Genomic DNA, 24,712 nt, shown 5'->3' with positions numbered 1-24,712 from the left:
TTCCCAGACCCCTACCACTTTCCAAACTGGGATAGAGGGAACGTGGATTTTCAATATTCAGAAATTACATTTAATCTATCTCCTTCTAAAACCTTTTAGCGATGCCATCTGTAAAAAGCAATGCAATACCAATGCAACTCGTTATGAAGGTAAAGTTTGATCTGAGGTCAGCATTATGACCATTGTATTAACCACGCAGTTTAAATATTGAAGGTCACAAAACAGATGAAAGACAAGAAAGTTGCAGTAACTTCATATTCTCATAGTTACGAACCTTCTTTTTTTCAAATCAAGCATTTAATAAAGAGGAAGAGTCCAGTTGAAATAGAATCATCAGAAGAGTCTTTTTGAATTAACTTTTTTTTTTTGTAGTTGTTGGCACATCGGCTTCTGCGGCCATAGTGCACCTCCCAAGGTTTTTGCAGTACTTTGATCCACGCCCGAGGCGGGATTCGAACCCGCGACCTTTGGGTTGCCAGGTAGGCACTTTACCCACCTGGCTAGCCCGGTCGGCTTTTGAAGTAACGCCCAGTTTCTTAGTAATATGAAAGATCTATCCAATGTAAAACTTATTTTTCATTAAATTTTGTCAAGAATTTTCTAAAATTAATTTGTAACTGTTGCGCAGGTACAGTCCTTTCAGAAATTTTTGTACTATTGGAAATTAAAATAAAGAGACGTACGCGTATACATCTCAGGCGAGTTCGGTTTTTTTTTTTTTTTTTTAATTTTCAATTTCTGTTATGAATAGAAGTGAAAAGCAAATACAGTTATCTTCTTATCAATTAATTATTAAGATTATAACTTATGGAACACTTAAAAACTCTATACGATTAGCTCTTTAAACTGAGCCGTTTAGCTTAATTTCAAATGTATAAATTACTCTCTTCCCTTATACCCTTTTTTTTTTTTTACCTCTTTTATTTAATATAACAACATATTTAACATTAACAATAACAAAATTACTTTAAGTAACCATGGAATCCCTTTAAGATCCCATAAACAAAAGAAATTAGTGTTTCTTTTGTGTAATAAATCGAAATCTTTTCCTTATACAATAATTCTTATATATCATATCATTAAAATATTACGAGGTGTTTTCCATTTTTATTATAACACATTTTTAAATTTTCGATATATCCAAAATTTTTTAATATTTTTTAAATTATATAATAAATATTAAAACGTTGTTTATCAATATTTCAAGAGTTAAGTAAATTTTTTTTATAATAATGAATCTTTTGTTTTCGAATGGGGAGATTGTTTGCTGCCATAGAAATAAAATATATATAAGTCGTTTTGTCCTTTTAATAAAGTAGAAAGGAATTTTATTTAAAATTTAAATATGTAAAAATATTTTAAGAATTACTATTTTATATAATAAATTTATAATCAAAATTTTTTATGAAATAATGAAACTTTTGTTTACGAATGTGGGAAAGTGCTTTTATGAAAATACATGAATAATAACAAAATACAATGAAATTAAAGTTTCAAACTCAGAAATTGTTATATTTGAAACAGCTTAAAATATAACCCTTCTGTGTGTTAACTTTTTCAAAAACGGTGTCTACTTGGCAATTGTAGTCCTTTATAAAGAGAACACACCCAAACTGAGTTACCGTCATTGCAGAGATTATAGCGTCCCCTGACGTGTTCAAACAAGTAGCAATTTCATATTATGAAAAGTAAATACTATATATACTTGTACTGTATATTGTTTCTTAGAATTAAATATCTGGTTAGCCCAATGGTAAGGCACAAGTCCATACAGCCATCAGTTCAAATCCCACACAAAACAATTATTTTGGGCTGCAAATATGTTGTTGTTATTTGGTTTTTAGGAGCATTAGCAACTAAGGCCATATTGCTCCGTGGCTGCAAATATGGCTCATGGTGTCTTGTCAATGATATACAGGAATTTTGCTACCAAGGATAAGGAAGTGATTATCCCCTTGTAACACCCTGAGTACTGCGTACAGGTCTGGAGGGCTCATTTTAGGAAGGATGTAGAATTGCTGGAACGAGTACAGAGAAGGGCGATAAGATTGGCGAGGGGAATGAAGGGGGTCCTTTATAAAGTAGTCCTTTATAAAGCAGGTCCTCTTACCAAGAAAGGCTTAAGTTCTGCAAATTGCAGCGTCTGGAGACTAGGCATCTGCAAGGCGATCTGATTGAGGTGTATAAGGCCTTGAATGGTTTGAGCAGGCTCAATGCTGATGGGATTCTTCCTCTTATTCATATTACTCACATGAGGGGACATAAATTCAAATTGAGGAAAGACAGTTGTAGAATAGATGTACAAATTTTGCCTTTAGCCAGGCAGCGGGTGGTTGATTGCTGGAACAAACTTCTATCTGTTGTTGTGGAAGTTGGCAGCTTAAATTAATTCAAGGCAGAACTAGACAAACTTTTGGAGTGAATGGCTGTGTGCAATGGGAAGGAGTTTTTTTTTTTTTTGTTTGTTTGTTTGTTTTTGACTGATGCTGTATAAGTTTGCTTTCTTGCATCGTATGCCTCTGCTAATATTAATGCTAATCTAATCAATGGAACACAGTAGATTTCTCGTCCAAAAAGTTAGCAATCTAGTGTTCAAATATATTTGATAACAGAGGAATTTTTAATTATTTTTTTTTACATCGTGTCTGAGTCAATAAGTCTAACCTGTATGGTAATGATTGCACGCAAGTCACAAAAGCTAAAAAAATATGATAGAAGGATAGCAGAAAACCAACTCTATTGATGAGAAAGCTGTAAGTAGTTGATCCAGAGTTGGAACAGTAACTGCCATCTATGAAAATAATAACATCAGAGGGCGGAAGGAGGACTTGATGGGGGAGTAAGAGAAAGAGAGGACTCCCAGTATCTGATTAGAATTGGTAACAGAAATAATTCACTATATAATGAACCAATTTTAAACACAGTTTATTTTATATTTCTGAATGAGATATATAGCCGATAACTGATTTGTCATAGCAAGTTAAATTATTTGAAAAATTAAAATAATTTTTTTTTATCTTTTTTTTTGTTTATTTTATTTTTCCTGTGTATAAATAAAGCAGAGGTTGGAATAAGTTTAGTGGCAAATCTATTCATTCAATTTCTAGAATCTATAAGCATGAGAGAGGTTTTGGGGGATAACAATGTGACCACCACTTCATTTAATTAACAAACTAATATTAAATATTAAATTATTATTAAACAAATGTTTTAATATATTAAAATATTCAATTTTTATTTAAAAAATATTTTAATAATAAATATAATTATTATTAAATGAACAAAAATTATTAAATAATAAAAAAATATTTACAGAATTTTAATAAAATTCACAATTATGTTAAACAATTAATAAATCACAATTATGTTAATACAGAATATTATTATTCTCTATTAACAGAATTATAATATATTAATAATTTAATACTAAAATATTTAATAAATATATTAATAATTCAATTTATCAACATTAAAATATTTAATAAATAAATTAATATTAAATAAACATTAATATTGTTTATTTATTACATTTTAAAATTAAATTACATATTTAATTACATACTACTAATTACATAATATTAATTCTGTAATTCATCATCATCAGCAGCAGCCATTTTCAATCCACTGTAAGATGAAGGCCTCTCCAGCAACTTTCCAGTTCCTTCTGTTTTGTGCAATGGCCATCCATTTACTACACACAAACTCATGAATTTCATCTATCCATCTCCGCCTTTGTGTTCCAGGTTTTCTTCTAGCTCCTCTTGGGTACCATTTTGTTATTTTCTTAGTCCATCTGTCATCATGTCTTCGAGCTATGTGTCCTGCCCAAGACAATTTTAGTTCTCAAGTTTTGATAAGAATGTCCTTTACTTGAGTTTTCCGCCTAATCCATGTGTTTCTCTTCTTGTCTAACAATCTGATTCCTAATATAATTCGTTCCATTCTTCGCTGTGTAGTTCTCAGCTTCTCTTCCATTCTTTTGGTGAGTGCCCAGGTTTCACTTCCATAAGTCATGGTGGGGAGTAAACATTGGTTCATTATTTTATGTTTCAGACAAACTGGGATATTGCTCTTCAGTATGTGACTATATTTCCTGAATGCTATCCATCCAAAATTTATTCTTCTCTTGACTTCCAGCCTTTTATCATTATTACAGCTAATGACTTGTCCCAGATAAGTATATGACTCCACCTTTTCAATTACTGCTCCTTCAATCATTATATCCCTTTCTATGGCATACTTGTTCATCATTACTTTGTTTCAGCCATTTTCATCTTTACTAACTGTGCATAACTGATTAAGATTATCCTCTAATTCTTTGAGATCGTGGCTTATGACAACAATGTCATCTGCAAATCGTAAATGGTTTAGGTACTCTCCATTCACATTGACTCCTTTCTGCAACCGGTCTAATCTTTTGAAAGCTTCCTTAAGGGCAGCAGTAAACAATTTCACAGATATTGTGTCTCCTTGTCGAACTCGTTTCTCGATTTTAAATTTCCTACTGTCTTTGTATAGTCTAATAAAGGAGGTAGCGTTCTCATATATTTTCTTTCAAATAATAATATATGGGGTATCTATGCCTTGTCTTTCCAGTGCCCGAAACATTGCCTTATGCTGTGTGGAGGAGTCAAATGCCTTTTCATAATCCACAAATGCCAGGCATAATGGTGTTTTATATTCATTTGCTTTCTCCATTAGCTGTGATATTACGTGAAGGTGATCCATAGTTGAGAATCCTGTCCTAAAGCCAGCTTGCTCTTTCGGTTGATTCTCGTCAAGTATTCTTTCTAATCTGTTAGTAATGACTCTTGTGAACAACTTGTAGATGTGGGATAACAAGCTAATTGGTCTATAATTTCCAATTTCTGATTTATCTCCTTTCTTATGCAGCAAAACTATGATTGCATTATTCCACTGCTTAGGCATCACACCTTTTCTAATGCATTTTGTGAAGAGCCTTGCCAGTTTTTGTGTTATGTCTCTTCCTCCCAATTTTAACAACTCTACAGTAACTTCATCTTCCCCCGGAGCTTTCTGATCCTTCATTTTCTTCAACGCATGTTCTACCTCATCAGGAAGGATATCAGGTATGTTGTATGCGTTACTAATTTACGATCCATCTTCTCCACTGCTGGCATCATTCCGTCGCTCGTTGTATAACTCTTTATAGTAGTCTTCTGCTATTTGAATTATGCCTTCTCTGCTATTCATAAGTACACCATCGCTATTCTTCAGTTTCAGTATCATTTGTCTTTCTTTGTCATTTTCTTGCTCATGGCTGCTGATTGAAATCCTTTGTTTTCCCTTAATGCTTGTTCTACTTTTCTTGTGTTAAATTTTCTTATGTCCTCTCTAGAGTAACTTCATCTTTGCTCTTCATCTCATCTACAGTAACTTCATCTTGCTCTTCATCTTCATCTACAGTAACTTCATCTTGCTCTTCATCTTCATCTACAGTAACTTCATCTTGCTCAAGTGTTTATCTTGCTCTTCATTTGTTGTCCTCCGTTCATCATGACAAGTGTTTCTTGACTGATTTTTTTTTCTTTGGATTTCTTTTTACCTATAGGTTTCTTGGGCTTTATCACTTTCAGAAAGTTGTAATATTCCTCGTCGATATCTTGGTCCTGAACAGTCTGCAGAAGCTCAAACATGTTCTTAAGTTCCAGTACATACAGCTTTTTCTCCACTTCTCTTAACCCTTCTTTTGCAATTACATAATATTAATTATGTATTAAATAATATTAATATATAATTAATATTAAATTAAATACTGTTAATATAAAAGTTCTATTAATACTGTAAAATTCTGTATTAATAGAATTTTACAGTATTAACAGAACTAGTTATCATCTGTACAGAATTTTATTAAAATTTTAATAAAATTCTGTACAGATGATAACTACATGTAGTTCTTTTATTAATTTATTAATATTTTAATAAAATTCTGTTAAGGCAGAACTAATTAACTACATTTATTTTAATTAATAAATCATTAGAATTTTATTAAAATTCCATTATTTATACTGGATTTAATTTACAGATTTATGTGTCAAGCAACATGTTGCTTGACACAAAAATCTAAAGTACAGGGAGTGGAACCCTCGTACGATGAATCACACTGACCACGAAATTTTGTGCACAAGATCATTTACCTGTGCCGAGGAACAAGGAAGAATTGTGTGAATTTTTAAAGTATTATGCATGGGCCTGGCTATTATTTTGAATTCAGTATTTCTAATAATTTATTAAGAACAGAGTTTATTAAGCTGCCTGTACCATTGTTCAATGTACGGTATGGAAATAAAGTGTGTTTTATTGGTATTATTAATCATATTTGCTGTTTTATTTTTAACCTGTAATCTGATTTGATTCATAACGGAGTGAGGATAGCCTCTATTTAAAAACCTGTCCGTTAGGGTAACAATTTCTAAGTGTAAGGTGGGTTCAGACGTGGAATATTTGTAAGCGTTAAAAAACTGGTTAAATATAATGGATCTCTTATACGTGAATGGATGATAACTCCGGTAATGCAGGTACAACCCCGAATTGGTGGGGTTTCGGTAAAGCCAGGATAATACATCAGAAGCTAGCAAGGAAATACCAGTTGACCAAAGAAAGTGTACCATACTACAAGTACGAACCCCAGGCAGTACTAGAGACCCGAAACCACAAGCTGTACTGGGACTGCGCCATAACGGATAAGACCATCCCGCACAACAGACCGGACATAACCCTTGTGGACAAGATGGAAAAGGCTACCTACTTGATTGACATAGCGGTGCCGAACACTAGCAATGTCCAGAAAACCCATGAGGAATAAATTAGGAAGTACACGAACCTGGGACATGAGATCAAGGAGATGTGGCATATGCAAGAAGTATCAACCATCCCGACCAGCGTGTCAACCACCGGTATGGTACCAAAGACTCTACATAGAAGCCTAGCAGCAATAGGTCTCCCAGCGAACACTTAAATGGAACTCCAGCAAGTCGCAATCCTGAACACCTGTAGGATAGTCAGAGATTTCCTCGACCGACAGTAACACCAGACATTACAACCACCCTGTGTACTTGGTAGCAGACCCGTCACGGAGTGGAATCCCCCAATCAGGAAGAAATAATATATGAGCAACAATAATAATAATAATAATAATAATCATTGTCATCATGAGAAAGACAAGGACAATGATGAACAAGAGCCGACAACACCACCAGAAGTCAGCCGTGGAGAGACTGACAATTGCTCGGAAAGAAGGAAGAAGGGGCCTGATAGACCTCATCGAGCAACTTGTAAACAGCGATTTATAAACTGAAGGATTACTTCCAGAAACACATAGCAGCACTCCAGCAGGCCATAATGAAAATAGACAAGCGGTATACCCCCACTCAACCTAAGCGAGGAGTCCCCTCCCAACCAGGAGGCAGAAACGAAACTAGAAAGATGGGCAGAGAAGACACTTCATGGCAGACACTACAATGACCTCCACCAAGATCACATAGATAAAATTGCTTCCAATGCATGGTTCACGAGCGGGACGCTCTTCCCCGAGACTGAACAATTCATGCTCGCCATCCAAGACCAGGTAATAAACACCAGGAACTATAGAAAATACATCGCCAAGGAGACCGGAGTGTCCGATGACACATGTCAACGATGCCACCTGCGCTCAGAAACGATTCAACACATCACTGCTGAATGCAAGGTGATCACCCAGACTGAGTACATTCATAGACACGACCAGGTAGCCAGGATAATACATCAGAAACTTGCAAGAAAATACCAGTTGATCGAAGAAAGAGTACCGTACTACAAGTGCGAACCCCAGGCAGTACTAGAGACCTCAACCCACAAGCTGTACTGGAACCGCGCCATAATAACGGATAACAATCCTGCACAGACCGGACACAATCCTTGTGGACAAGAAGGAAAAGGCTACCTATCTGATTGACATAGCGGTACTCGACACTGGCAACCTGCAGAAATCCCACGGGGAAAAAATTAGGATGTACACGAACCTAAAACAGGATATCAAAGAGATGTGGCATATGCAACAAGTAACGACCATCCCAATCATCATGTCAACCACAGGTATGGTGCCAAAGATCCTACAGCCTAGCAGCAATAGGTCTCCCAGAGAACACCTACAAGGAACTCCAGAAAGTCGCAATCCTGAACAACACCTGTAGGATAGTCAGAGTTCCTCGACCAACAGTAACACCAGACATAACAACAACCCTGTGTACTTGGTAGCAATACCCGTCACGAGGTGCAACCCCCAATCAGGGAAAAATAATATAAGAGCAATAATAATAATATTAACAGAGGACGACTTCACCAAATGATCAGCCAGTTTTATAACGGTTCATTTTATTTTTCTAAATGAGATATATAGTTGATAACTGCAATCAGCTGTCATAACAATTTAATTTATTTGAAAAATTAAAATAACGATTTATTTTTTATTAAAGTTTTTATTTATTTTAAGTTTAAATAATAAGTTTAGTGATTAAATCTCTTCATTCAATTTCTAGAATCTAGAAGCCTGATGGGGGGGGGGGCACCACCCTAGATGTGATTACAACTTCATTTAACGAACTTGATTACAACTTCATTTAATGAACTTGTAAGTTTTTATTATTGTTTTATTTAACATATAGATTAATTTGTAATTATTAAAAGTAAGTAGAACTTTTACTTTTGCCCAACTCTATCCCAAATGAATTCATTAGTTTTATACATGTGGATAATTTGTACAAATTCATTTATCATTTTAGTGGGTCGCCATATTGCAAAGTTGAAGAACTCCTCACTTAACCAATAATTCATATTCATTTACTAAGCTTTTGGCATTCGTTTATGAGGAAGTAATTGCTTAATTGTACAAACAATTATTTTTCGAGACAATAATTTGCTAAGTCAATTGGATTACCTATCGTAATTAATTATTTGTCAGTAGGCAATAATCAACAAACTAAGCAATCAATCAATCTTTGCTAAATTGATGGCTGCTTATTAATTAGCATAAAAAATTAATTCCACTAACGAAATCTATCTTATTAACAAATCTATCATGGGCATTATATTCCCACACAAGACAAATAGGAACTATGTTGAATAAAAAGAATTTCTCTCTCTAAATAACCTATATAGCTCCTGTTATTTATATAAGAAAAAGGTGTGTTAGCTTATATCAAAAATACTCTACAAAATTTAAAACTAAATAAAAATATATATAAAATATTAGCTAAATATTAAGGTTAAATTTAATTTATATAGTAATATATCATACATATGTAATTTATAATGTATAAAGATGCTTATTTGTAACAAACCCCGGCAATGTGTTTTTTTTTTTTTTTTAAACGTTTTTCGGCGCATGGATCCTGCTTTTACCTGCTAACTGGACTATGAATACGAGAGCGCATTAAAGCTGTAAAATATACAGTATATCAGGTTATGAAATGTTCGATGAATATTTTTGAAGTCCAGCATTATTTTCACCGTCTTCCATAGGAGTGTCATCTTTGAAACAAATAGTTGATTAATTTTATAAAGCCTGTAAGTAGTGCAATACCACGGCAACTCTTTGCAAAGGCACAAGTTTGTTCTATAAAGATCATTTTGATTATGTTCCTTTGAAGTCCAGAATAGTTTTTCTGTCTTTCATGCGGTCAGTGTGATATTCAAAACTTATTTATTTTCAGGTTTATATGAGTTAATAAATAAAATAGAATGACAAAATAGTTAAACGCTCTAATTCAATGTTTATTCCTTGAAGAAAATATTCACAAAAACTTCCATCCGGATAAGACTATGTTTTTAATTTTGGAGCTTCTACTTTGAATTCCTTGTTTGTCCTTTTTGTGGGTGGGCAGACATGCAATATCCAAGATGTCTGCAGAAGTCTCTTCCTGCTAAATACATTCTTGAAAATTTAATTATCTGTCCATTCTTTAGAGTCCAACATTTTTTTATATCTGCTTTTTTTTAATTTAGTCCTATGTTGATAACTCTAAAAAAACTTTAGTTCTTTTAATGACTCACCATATGAAATCAGTCAGAAACTAACTTCTGTGCTCAGGTTTGCATATTGGACTTGAGAGATTGATAGGGAGAAAAAAAAACCAAAACTGTTTGCCGCTGATTATAAAAATCGATTTAGTATTTCATATTGTTTATATCAGCGGTTCTCAAACTGTGAGTCGCGACGCCCTGGGAAGGCGCTATAATTTACCAGGGGCGTCGCGGACAATGTAATAGTTTATGTAAGATTTCATGGCAAATATTAAAAGTGTATTAATTAAGAATGATTTTTGACTATTCGATATCTACTACTATTTGATCTGTATTATTAATGTAAATAATTATAGAAAATATTTTCGGTATTTTTGACGAAGAGAACGCATCGTGTTTCCTTTTCGTCGTTATCTTTATATGAATTTTGGTGTTTAGCAAAACACGAATACCAGAAATGTAGCAATAAAGCTTTGCGAATACTAGTGCCATTTGCAAGTTCTAACCTCTGAAGTTGGATTTTAGGCATTGGCAGTCATTAAATTTAAGTACAGATCAAAATTAAATGTTGAAAAAGAACTTACTAGTGGGTTTTTAAGCCACTACAGCGGGATATTCGGAAAGGACGGCGTTATCGGCACCTCAATTAAAACATGACTTAAAAAAAAATAATAATAATAATAATAAATAACGGCTCATACCCTTAATATTTGAATATAAAAACATTTCGCCCTTTCAAATGTAAATTTTCGCGATATCCGGCCTCAATGGTTATACAGTAATACTTTTTTAGAGCCGCGACACCTCGGTGCGCCGCAGCGAGCTCAGAGCAATATATTAAATATTTTTTATTATCCAGGAAAAAAAAATTAGTAAGTAATTGTGGTTATTTAAGAATAAAATAAAAATATTTTTTCTTTCAATTTATGTGTATTATTTTTTCAAGCGTCTACTAAGTTGTTAGGGAATAAATACTTATTAAGTTGTTTGGACCTAATTGATTAAAAAACGTAACTGTTAGGTATTTCTTTTGGCTTAGGGACTCCGTGAAAAAATTACTGAGACACTAAGGTGAACCAAGAAAGTTTGGGAACCTCTCCAGTAGAGCGTCTACAATCCGAACGAGCCAGCATTCACTTTTTTATTTTAATGCCTTAAAATAATTACAGTAAGCGCCGATTATTATGATCACGTTTGCGAATAGAATTTTGATTCTATTAAACGGCAATATAATAAGCGAAACCAATTTTATTAACCAATAATAAAACACGCGCAAGTGAGATAGGGATTAAAAAGATTGTAAACAAATTTTTTACACAATTTTATTTTGCCGTGCTGTAGTCTTTTAAAAGGAAGCAGAATTTTTTACCAGTTGAATCGACGATTGAGATTTTAAACGAACTTTCAAAGGGAAGAAAGCGATATTCGTTAGCAAAATTTTACTAGGTTTTAAAGTCAACCATATCAGACATTAAAAACAGAAGAAAAAATTTTAAAGTTCGCATCGGAACTTGGTTCAGATGGTGCAAAAAAATAAATATGAGAACAGCTAATGACCCATCCGTCGATGATGCTGTTTATTTGTACTTCACACAGAACGAAGCTTAGGAGAACCCACATCTCGATCTTTGTTGTGTGCAAAGGTGCATAATTTTAACAAAAAAATTAAATGATCCTTCAGTTTTTAAAGCCAATGTTTTTATTTTTATTTCTGAACTAAACTTTCTTCGAAAAACCGAATTAGTTGGGATTTATCAACGCTCCATTGAACAATGTTGTTACATTCAATTAAATATAACGTGGGCATTGCAATCCCACACAAGACAAATAGGACTTTTAGAGACGAAAAATTCTTGATCTTATCACAAATAACAGATATTAACAATATTATTTTTATAATAAAAAGGTGTTTTAGTTTATATCAAAAATATTTTAAAATATTAAAATTTATTTTAAAATATTTTAAATTTAAAGTAAGTATTAATCTTAAAATGAATGTATATGAGTAATTTTTACTTGTTTTTATTTTTAAATGTTTAAAGATGCTTATTTTTCATTTAACATGTAAAGGTATAGAAACATTTCTGTTGACCCATGTATTTTAGTCTATTTTCGATTATACTGATATTCGAATTCGTTTATGAAATCTCGGGCTACTAATTATTGATTAGTGATGACTAATTAACTTTATGGTATTATTTGCTCATTGATTATTGATTGATTAATTATGGTTTGGTGATGGGCGTAATCAAATTGGAATCATTCGATTATGCCCATGATACTTTTAATATTTCCAGATTGTAATATCCCTCTATACATTAAAAACGTTTTCCTCCTAGTGATAGTTATTCGAGCTAATGGTAAAAGAGGGCGAGACAATTACGTCACTACAAATGTAATTAATTATTGACAACTGCCTCCATAACGTTCACTAACCTCGTGCACGTGCTTCACTGTCTAACATTTGATATTCCATTTTAACGTTTTTGTATATTAATGAATATTGTGTATTTTGTAAATATTTAAGATTTTTGTATAGTTTGTAAATATTTTAGTCCTGCTCTTTCCATTGTCAATATTATTCATGTATTATGGAACCAGAAGCAAACGGCCTTTTCCTATGTAAACGCAAGCATATAATCATTTAGTGGGCTAAAATCCGTTATTGGGGTATCACTTGTCTCCGTGCAGTGGGCGTGGTTGTAGAATGGAGTGATTGTATGGTGGAGTTCTGTAATTGTGTGATTATATCAGATACTTTGATTGGGTGATTATTGTGGATGCGTTTTGTTTCTGATACGTTTTGTGTCGTCGATGAGGGGTGGCGGTGCTTAGCTTAGGTTGGGTGTTTAGTCACGCTGTTTTAAATCGGAAAACGAGTTCCCGATATTAAAATAGCGGAAAGTGGGGGAAAACACCCTAGGCACGTCAACTTAGGAGGAAAGGGGGGCAGGGCTAAACAGTGAGTGGCGCCTGCCAATCGCTGCCTTCTTCCTGACTTTTAGTTGAAGTATGGAGTGGTACCCAAGATCTGAATTGTTGCCAGGCGTTTTCCTAAGTGACCTATGTAAACGCAGATAAATAATTACGTAGTGATATTTATTTGACCTTGAAATGCCACACACTACAAATGCACAGGTAAATAATTGCATAGGTCATTTCCTGATTAAATATCAATCAGTGCGTTTCGACAGGTGTGTTTTTTACGTAGAAAAGATTTCTCTTATTCCGTCATAACTTTACATATTACGCAGAAAAGCATGCGCGGGGGTTTGCGAGCAAAGAGAGCAGGGGACGGATTCCCCTAATAAACACGAATAAACATTTCGCACTTTCTGATTGTTTATATGAAATGTAAATAATTGCGTGAGTACACCTGGAAAGCAAATTTGTAATCGGAGCATAGGCCGCCGTAACCGAGTGGTCAGTGCAAGGGTGCATAAGTACACGTGCCTTGAATGACCGGGGTTCAACCCGTGACTGCTAAATACGGTGCTGTTTCGTGCATTCTCTCTATCTTGTGAACTCCTCTGACCGTGTTGTCGTCTTGGAGTATAAACAGAATGTTTATTTATTATTAATTGCCGACTTGGGTGCTGGACGCTACATTTTTTTTTTTTTTATCAGAATGTTTATCATATATCTTTCCATGAGTGTGGGTTTTGCGAGACCAGGGTCCCGGGTATCGTCGTTCTTCTCTTTCTTGGTGATTCCCTCCCCCCTCTTTTTCTCTCTCAGGGTAATGTGGGAATTTTTTTTTTTTTTGGCTGGTGCAGCATAAGCTTCCTTGCACCATGTGGCTAATAATAATAATAATAATTATGCACTGATTATTTGTCGTGGGATATAAATGACAACTGAACAAGCTTTGATATTCAGTATAACGAAATAAAGCCAACAAAATATATGTATAGGTATATTATACTATTTTCTTATTTACTCTTAAAACTTAAAATTAAATGAAATAGTTTAAGAACAATAAAATTAGAATTTTTATAATAAAATTCAAAATTTTATATTTTTTATTTATTAGTTTTATTCAACATAATGTTTCACAGTAAATAATCACATTATCTTATCATAATCATATTATTATTATAGTAAATCAATCATCCCTTACAGAATGATTAAAGGGATGATTCCTGAACTGGGATCAGGATCATTCAGTTCAGGAATTATCCTGAACTGACTGATCTATTTCAAGAAAAAAAAATCTATTAAATCCCAGGGGCTCACATCTGGTCAGTATCGCCTTGGCACACCCAGGGGTCCTGAGCTGGATATCATCATTCTTCTTTTTCTCGGCGATTCCTTTCTACTTTCCCTCTCTCTCTCTCTCTCTCTCTCTCTCTCTCTCTCTCTCTCTCTCTCTCTCTCTCTCTCTCTCTCAGGGTAACTCGGGAATTTTTTTTTTTTTTTTTTTTTGGCTGGTGCAGCATAAGCCTCAGGCTTTCTAGCGCCATATGGCTAATAATAATAATAAAGTATTTTACAAATAAAGTTCAAATTTAGATTGGACTCATCTCTTCTATAAATTATTTCAAGATTTTCAGTTCATCAAGAACTGGTGTAGGTTACATAAACTGACTGTATCAGGAACCAAAACAAGGACAATGGTCTTTAAGGATCAATTTTCGAGTAGAAGACCCCCGGTTGTTAGAATGCAAGCCTATAATCGGCAAGGCAATTAAAATATCTAGGCATTATGTTTGACGGATCTTTGACTTTCAACTCACATGTTACTCATCTATCAGAAAAGCTGAGGAAATTTATTGGGATGATTACTCGAATCACTAGAGTTGGCTGGGGAATAAAAGGTAAGGCGCTGAGCTTGCTATATGAATGTGTATTTATCCCCATGGTAACGTATGGTGCACCAATTTTGTTTGAACGTGTAAGTGGAAAAGTATTTACTAGAAAGCTCACTTCCATTCAAAGAGTAATGCTCCTTAGGATGTGCATAGCATGCAGAACTGTGTCGACCCCAGCTTTGCAGATTATGACTGGAAAATTGCCTATTGATCTGCATTTATTGTATTGTACATTGGCTTACTTCATCCGCCGTGGCATTCCTTGTTCTTTTCTGAATATACAGGTGGACATTTTGGCAGATCCCAGGAAGGAAAGGACAAGAATCTGCGATGCTTTGGTAAAAGTCTGGCAAGAGCGTTGGAGTGTTTGTGATAAAGGGCAGTTTACACAAAAATTTTTCCCAGATTTTAAAACTTTCTGTGCTTACTCTGTGGCATTCACAGAAGGTCAAACTATTAACCATAGTTAAAATCATTAACCATTTTATATTATCACGTGGATTCAAGTACGTAGAGAAAAATACGGAAGAAGTACCTTCCATGGACTTAGGGGACATACATGAAGCTAATATGTTTGCGAATGAATATGAACATTCTTTAGATTATGATTAGCCAAAGTTTTTATATATTTTAACGAAATTTTAATTGTTAACTATTAAAAGTTATCAAATTAGTTTAAATTGGGTTCAAAGGAAACTTAAAAAGCTCATTTCTAAAGCTATAAACAGAGAAAAGCGGATGCATTCTATATGAATCTAGTGTAATTAATAAGTCAAATAAAAATAGTTCAAATAAATTCATTATTATTTTCTAAATATTTCGATTATTTTTAACATAAACCAACAACTTTTTGTTGTTTAAATTGAATATTTTATATTTATTATTTAGAATGCTTGGGCACATTAATTTTTATGACTAGTTTATCTCTTATAGAATCTTAAACTCTTGTGCCTAGTTGCATTTAGTTTAATTTATGAGGATAAATGGGCCTGTTGTACTGAAATCCATAGTGATATGATATAATGATAACGTATATATCCAGTAAAATATCTTTAATTATAAATAAATACTTTGGAGCGTTCAAGACTGAATGTGCCTCTTTATCAACAAATAGAATGGAAACTTTAGAGATAAAAATTATTTTAACGGATACAGAGTTGTGCGTGCAGTGAGGCGTGCGAGGGCACGAGGTAGGCCATTGAAACTGGTCTCCGTTTTAAGTGAAATTTTCTGGAACCAATTATCCTCGTATAACGAGGATCTCCTGTATTTTAATTTTTAACAATTTTAAAACAAATTAGTTAAACTTTTAGATGTAAAAGAACATAAGATAATTGAGTTCAGAAGAAACTTAAAAAGCATTTTTCTAAAGCTTAAATGCTTTTTAAGTTTTTAAGATCATCAGAGAATAATGAATATGTTCTATATAAATCTAGTGTAATTAATAAGTTAAATAAATATAGTTCAAAGAAATTAATTATTTTCTAAATATTTCGATTATTTTTAATATATACCAAAACACCTTTTTTTTTGTTTAAATTTAAAATCTTATATTAGTTATTTAGGAGAAGAAAGTACAACAATTTTTTATGGTCTCAGTTTATCTCTTGTGTGGGTGTGAAAATACCCACTTATAATTATTCATCTGAAAGTAGAACCCGGATAAGAAATTCCCCCCTTTTAACCAGGGATGTGTTTTTCCCACCTTCCCATTTAAAAGGTTTTCCCGCATAAAACGTTCATGACGTTACTTAAATACGTTTTTTATATACTGTATATGGAAATTATTTATTTTTAATGAACAATATTATTAAACATTTGGGATTTTTTATTTTTAACATTAAACAATATAAACATTTGATAATCGAACAAGTTAGTGCTTAGTATTATTTTAGTTCGTAGTAAACCACCGAAGTAGATGAAATGGAATCGTTTCTGTTCTCATATTGTGAATGCCTTCACAACGAGTTGCCCTAATATTTCACTATCTCCAATAAGCAACGCTTCGCCAATGGAGAAGACTAACCAATTGTCGAAGCGTTGCTTATTCGTTCAATATCAGGGCAACTCGTTGCGAAGGCATTCACAATATGAGATATAACAGAAACGATGCCATTTCATCTACTTCGGTGGTTTACTACGAACTAAAATAATACTAAGCATTAACTTGTTCGATTAGTGAATTTCCCGTAGTCTAAGAGTTTCAGCGCTAAAACCTTTTTAGTATAAACATTTTGATGTAATGGAAGTGATATATTGCAATTCTTTTCATCGATATCCATAATATGATATGTCGACCACGTTAAACGTTAAGTCCTGATGGTTGTGAACAGTTCTGAATTATTTAATGGATTGTTAAATCCATTAAATAATTCAGAACATACCTCAAAAGGTCAAATTGTGACCTTTTGAGGTATATCTCAAAAGGTATACCTCAAATGGTATGTTGAGGTATACCTTTTGAGGTATACCTCAACATACCTCAAAAGGTCAAATTGTGACCTTTTGAGGTATGTTGAAACTCGAAAGGAGCTCATTCTTACAACTTGGTAATGAGTTTAATTAACAGAATGTTAAGCAATTAGAAATCCTCAGTTGAAAAATGTTTCCCATAGAATTCTAAAATAGTACTTAAAAATAATCTTTAACTTATGTACTGTATGTGCATCTTTTCATTTTTATTTGTGTAGTTAATATTTCATACCCTCAGGTCATTTTCCCTTCTAAGAAGTTTTCCCGCGTAAGAAGTTCTAAACCTCCAATCCCCTGGAAAACTTCTTATCCGAATTCTACTGTAATTAGTTATTAATTAGTTTCAACTGGTTATTTATTGATATATTTTACAACTGGTTATTGATGTTTTAACTCCTAACGGTGCCCTCTTTCTTGATTAGCTTCTTTTGTGTGGTGCTCCACCTAACAAGGTGGCCCAGCATTTTAACTAATCTTCACCTGTTATGTTCGTTTTAACTGGATATTGACGTTTTAATTGACATGCTAATTACTATTGATCTGTATTCGACTTCGCAAACAGCATTTGATCTGTTATGTTATTATTGATGAAAGAGTTAAAATTGAACTACAGTACTTAAAATAGTATTTAAATGTTAACTATTGTTAACTTATTGTTTGATGAAGTCGAAATAATAGGGTAATATTTCATGCAATTGTCTTCAAAGCTGTAAATAGTTTCGTGCATTTTACTGTAACGTTGAAATACCAGGGTAACTCGTTCCGCAGGTGAGGTACACGCTTCATACAAAGTTCATATTTTAGAAAAGGGAACCCTCTTCTAAAATATGAACCCTTTAACCCTTTTTGTAATATATGTATACACATGCATTTCTTTAAGTTTAGACAACTTCTGTTAATTAAAAGAGTAGACAGAGATAATTGCAAAGTTAACACTCCAAAGAACAAACTTAAAGAAATTATACAACACTTCTTGGAATTGAAGTATCTTTAACATACTTTCTGTATTGTAAACCCTCAAGTCTTTGTCATCCAGTTCATCCTTTAAATCTTCTCCTCCTAATCTATAAACAAATCATGTGTCTGCATTTGGCAGCATTAAACTTTAGCTGCCATTTTTCAGATCATATTTGCAGTCACATAAATCCTTTTGAAGCAGCATAGCCTGGTTACGATCGTTAACCACTCTTCCGACCTTTTAAGTCGTCACCAAACTTTGACAGGTTTCACTGTATTCCCTCATCAATATAATTTAAGAAGGTAAGATACAATAGAAACCAATCCCTGAGGGGACCCACACTGAAGAATACCCATTTATGACGATTCTCTGTGTATTGTCTCTCAACCAGCCACTAACTCACCGATAGATCTTCACTCTTATTCTGACCTACTCTAATTTAAACAACAATCTCTAAAGAGGAACTAAATTCCAAAGCCTTAATAAAATTCAGATACTTAATATCAAAGGTTTTTTTTTTTTTTTTTTTTTTTTTGCATCCATCTGCTTTATAACCTAGCCATAGTAATTTAACAGTTTAAATACAAGTAATAAAATTGAAAAAAAAAAAAAAAAAAAATCTACGACTTAAGAAATGCATGTGTGTAACAAAATTTTTCTTAAAACAAAATTGCACCTTGTATTATTTGTACTATTAGAATCAGCAGGACGTCCGATCAGCCTAAAAATGATGCATTCGAATTCAACAATAAACTTTTGTTGGAAATATTCTTAAAGTGGCGATTCTAAGAGAAAACATATAATCAAACATAATATATATTTATATAAATAAAATGTAATTAATAACTTTACATAGAAACGTAAAACAAATTTATTTAATTTCTACTATTTATAAACTTAGTTGCCAGATAACTTAATACACCTCTTCTTTATTTAATTTAGCAGTCTTATATAATTAATTGGAATAGTAAAAGTTCCATCTTTCAATGTAGTCTCCTTGAACTTTATCCCGCAAGGAATTCAAATGTTTGATGAGTTCCGTGCTATATATATTTGTTATTTGTTAATGAGGAATATAAAGGTATGCTACCTAGAAACCTTTTGTCTGAACATCATACCCCGTGTGGATTCCATCATGTTACCCATTTATGAGCAAATTCAATGGAAAAGTTCGGTGAAACGCAAACAGTTGCTCTTGACATCTCTTTAGATCGTGTTTGGCATAAAGGTCTTCTAAACAAGCTTCCATTTTATGGTTTGCCAACTGTTTTTTGTAATCGGTTATCCAGTTTTCTCACTGAGGGTGATGGTAGATGGCTTTCTGTCTTCTAACTTCTCCACTAATGCTGGTGTCCCCCAAGGTTCAGTTCTTTTCCTCTTGTGTATTAATGACCTTCCATTGACTGGAAATCCTATCCATAGTTTTGCCGATGATAGCACATTGCATTCCACTTTGAGAAACCTTGCCCTGCTCAATGAGCTTCAACTTCTCGAAGATCCACTACCAATTCGTTAAATGCCGATCTCCACTGGGGAAAAGACAACTTAGTTGATTTCAATCATTGTAAAATTCAGTCTTGTCTTATATCTTGCAAAAATTATTCTTCTGCTCCTATGCTTATCTTTGGTGACACTCCGACTTCTAATCTCTCTTGGCACAAGCACATTACAAATATTGCTTCCTCTGCTTCTGAAAAACTTGGTTTTCTCTTTCGCTCTCGGCGTTACTTTTCTTCCAAACAGCTGTTCACTCTGTACAAATCGCAAATCCGCCCTACCATGGAATATTGTTCCCACATCTGGGGCGGTTCCCCCAAAAGAAGAAGCCTTTTTCTCAGGCTTCTAGATTCCATTCAGAAGAGGGCAGTTAGGTTAATTAATGATTCATCTCTAACAGTCTCTCCACTCTTGTCTCATAGATACTGTTCTACAGATACTTCCATGGGCACTGTTCTTCTGAATTGGCTTCTACAATTCCTGCTCTCTCTTTCAAAACAGTCTTAACACGTGCCGCCACAAGCCAACGTCCATTTACTGTCCAGCTTCAAACTCACAGAACCAACTTTTCATCTTCCTCGTTTATTCATTCAACTGCCGTTTTCTGGAACAACTTTCCTTCATACGCATTTCCTGAAATTCGCAGCCTACAGAAGTGCAAGTCTAATGTCAACAAATATCTTCTTTCGTCTTCTCAACCTCCAACCCATGCAAGGTACTAAGTACTATAGGTTCTAATACCTCTGGTGTTTGGGGTTTCCATAATAAAATAAATGCTACACATAAAATTTATGCAACATCTTAAAAGTAAACTTCTAAAATGTTTTAATTGAAGAACAATCAGGAAAGGCTGAAACTGCACTGATCCCGTCTTTGTTTTACAACAAGTAATTAAGAAGAGAATCCAACCTTCCTACTCTTTGTTGATCATAAGCAAACGCATGACAGAATCCGCCGACCAATTCTCTGGGAAATTTTATTTCAATTATAAATAATATCAGCAATTAAGATTTTATATGATAATACAAATGTGATAGTATAATTAAAGAATTTTCAAACAGAAAATTAAAACAACTAGAGGATTACGACAAGAATGGGACTTTCTCCTTTACTGTACTGTATCAATAAGGACAAAATTACACTAACGGGATTTCAGTTTTCGCACAAACAAGTGTCAACTGTAGCCGAGACAAAATTACAAAAAGCAGCTCACAAGCTCTTAAAAATTATATCTAAAAATAATATTTAAAAAAAATAAACATAAGAAATAAGATTACATATAAACTTAAAAGATAGTTACATAATTTTTTTATTTTATAGTTATTCTTCAGATAATTAAATACACCTCATTTTTATTTCCATAAGTAATATTATATATTTAATTGTTAAACAAAATGTCCATTATTTTTCAATGTAATATCCTTGAACTTTATCGTGGGAGGGATGATTCAAATTCCCCGATTTATGTAACTAACTGAAAACAACAGCTGTTGGTATTTATTAAAGATAAGTCGAAAAATGTAAATGTAATTACTGAAAAAAGATAATTTTTTAAATTTAATTTAAAAAAAAAAGGTAAACTTACTGAAAAAAAGGTAATTGGAATGAAAATGTAATTGAGGTGCTCAAGAGACAAAGGAAACCGGAATTCATGAATCAGGAGCAAATGTCCCAGTCAGTTTATGGATAAATTTGCTGTCATATTGGTACGTGCTCGTTCGTGCCTTATTTATTGTAACATGATTTATAGTGATCATCATTCGATCAGGCTTGCTTAAACGTACACTTGGACTTCAGCAAAGTTGCTCTTAAAATTGCAACTTATAACAGATAAATCTGATTGCTGCATCCATTTTCATCTACTGCCTTTAAAATATCGACGGACTAAAGTGAACTTAGTCTTTTCAATAAAATGACCTCTGGCTCCATTGATTCACCAGGTGTGAAAAAATAGCAACTTCAGCTGCAAAATTTTTTTCAACATTTCTAATAGAAAAATCTTGCCCAAATCATTTTCCTTCTCTGGCTTTAACAGAGTTTCAAATCAGTCAAATGAAACGAATTTGGACATCTTTTCATCAAAAAAAAAAAAAAAAATCTTACATTCTGGAAATCCCTATATAGCTAATCTCATATTTCCATTACTGTGATTATTATATAACTTTGTTTTTAGTAGATATCATGTTCTGTTCTTTGTTGGAATATTTTGTGTATATTTTATTTGATTTTTTTCTATTATTTGGAAACTGTCAATTCTAATTGTTCCCTAATTTCCTGTTATTAGAGTTTATTGTTGTATAAATAAATACATTTCCATTTTTAACATGTACATTATTGTAATATATTGCCCTTTTAGGAAATGTATTCTGTGGTAATAAATGCTCGCAAAAGGAAAAATGTTGCCTTCACAACCAGTTGCGTTGGTATTGCACCACTTTCATATAGTTTAAGCTGATGTATAGTGTTCATAGCAATAGAAGTCATATGAACGTATCAAACAATAAAAGAGAATGGGCCTGTGGCACTGGTTTCCATGGTTTAAAAGAAGAGAATACAGCAGAGCCAGGGTAGTAGTAACTAAAGTAAATTTAATAAGTTTTAACATGACAAGAAGCTTTCAGGGTGACGAACCCTTTCCTCAGCAAGAAAGGTACATACATACAGAAATGCAAACATAACATAAAAACGTTAGGAATGGAATAACTTATTACTAAATAGGCTGTGCGTGCTCAGATGACTGGGAGAGCGCGTACATGAATGCAAGTGTTCAGTCATTCACTAGGCCAGATCAGGCTGGTTCTGCTGTATTCTCTTCTTCTAGCAAACAATACTAACTCGAAGATGTATGTATGTATAATTTTTTTGTAGCGGCACCTAGAACCATAGTTTATCCACGCTTAGTTTGACATAGCAGATACAGAGCTGGTCAGGCACGTGAATAGTGTTATGTTTGTGTAACTTGTGCGTGTCGTGTTTCAGTGTTATGCTGGCCACATGGGAAAATCCTAGGGACGAAACCCTACACCTGTAAGAGACAGGGAAAACCTGGAGGCTCGAGTGAGAACAAAAAAACAAACAAAAAAAAAACAAACAAAAAAAAACAAACTGTGGAATTGATCTTAAAACAACATGAAAAGGCCAGCATAAATAGTAAACAAACAAATAAATACACTTCCTGCTAAGTATCTACAAAGGCAAAGTTCCAGCCGAAAGGATGGCCAGGGGATTTATATAGTGAATAATTACAATAATTATGTCTAAATATAGACAATGGTCACTACAGTAAACATTCTTGAAGGTAAGCCTCAAAATGTTTGCAGGACCATAAAAATATACAATTCTAATCATATGTATGCATACCAATGCAATGATAGACAACATAATTGGTCCAATTATCAAAAATGCTAGCAGTAGTCTTAGTCTGTATCATCCCAGAAGGGAACAATATAAGATTTGTTAGCCTAAAAATAGTTTATACACTAAACTCTTAGTAGATAGCTAAATATTGTATATACAGATACATAAAAATTGACCTTGGGGCCATGAAACAAAACAACGTGTCCTACAAGTTAACTTTCTCATGGAAGTTTAGAGAGCTTTCTGTGTATACAATTACAGTATTATAGAAGGCTATGTCAGTATAATATAAACACCACATATAATACATATACAAGATACATACTAAGGCGCATTTAGGGTTAGAGCCTCAAGCTGCGAACAAATTTGGACTATGTATTTATAAAGTGCTTTAGCATCGTAATACACAGCCATTTCTGAATAAACAGAAAATTTTTAAGGTGGCATCGTTTTAGGTTATATCTCATATTGTGAATACCTTCACAACGAGTTGCCATGATATTGCACTACTTCGAATAAGTAACGCTTCACCTAAGGAGAAGACTAATGTTACTTATTCTCAGATAGGTACCACCACCCAGACGGCACCGTTTCAGGGCTATTTGGCCCTTCTTCGGTGAGTGGGTAGGTACCCAAGTGATGCAATGATGGCAAAAACAGTTATGAGTGTGTTGTTCTCCTTAAGAAAAACTCCATGGACATGGTAATCAAAGTAAACATAATTTAATTTTCAAGAAAACTATTAACACATTACAATATTGTACAGACGTATATACAATTCCTTACATATACTATTCTTATTCCTGTTTCTCTATACTAGCTAATCTGAGTTGACCATTATATGAAAACACCTTATTCATTCTTCTTGCCCTAACTAACTAACACTTGTACATTTACTATACCTATTTAATTTACTTCTGGATACAATTCTGTTTCATATTTTAACAATGAAATATACTACATTCGTCTTTCAGCTGCGCTCTCACCACACTGTTACAATATTCAATCATAAACCAACAAATCTTCATAAATTAAAACACTTTATTCAGAGTGGCATATTTAACTTAATTATCTATCATTTTTAAAACATATTCAGAATCCTTCTTTATACACTTTACTACCCTTCTAACACATTATAGCTATTTGTATCAATTTCATCTAATACTCATTCCTTAATTTCCCTAGCATTATGCACTAACCCTTTGTAACATAATAAACTCTGTTAGTATATCTATCTCAGAGATAATTTATCTTTCACTTTACTTTCTAGTGCTACACCCTTTTCTCGTTAATTACTATACTGATTCACTAACAGTCCTTATTAACTTAGTATACTTAACATACCGCTCACCTACTTCTATCCTTTTCTCTTCTTCTTTCATCGTTCATCTGCTTTCTCCTGAATCTACTTCAGGTAAATTTCAGGAACTCTTGGATGCTGAGGTCTGGCATCCTTTCTCCTGCTTTGAATACACAACTCCTCCTTTACTCCGGATTACTCAGATGTATCTCTCTCCAAGGGGTCGTTACCTTTCCTGGTTCATTTAACTGTCTTTCATTACCTTTTGCTTATCATACTTAGCCTTGCCGTTGCTTT

Source organism: Mastigoproctus giganteus, chromosome 6, assembly GCF_048544385.1.
Source record: "Mastigoproctus giganteus isolate SK-2022 chromosome 6, ASM4854438v1, whole genome shotgun sequence".
In the NCBI taxonomy this organism is placed as follows: domain Eukaryota; kingdom Metazoa; phylum Arthropoda; class Arachnida; order Uropygi; family Thelyphonidae; genus Mastigoproctus; species Mastigoproctus giganteus.
This window is presented reverse-complemented; position numbering follows the sequence as displayed.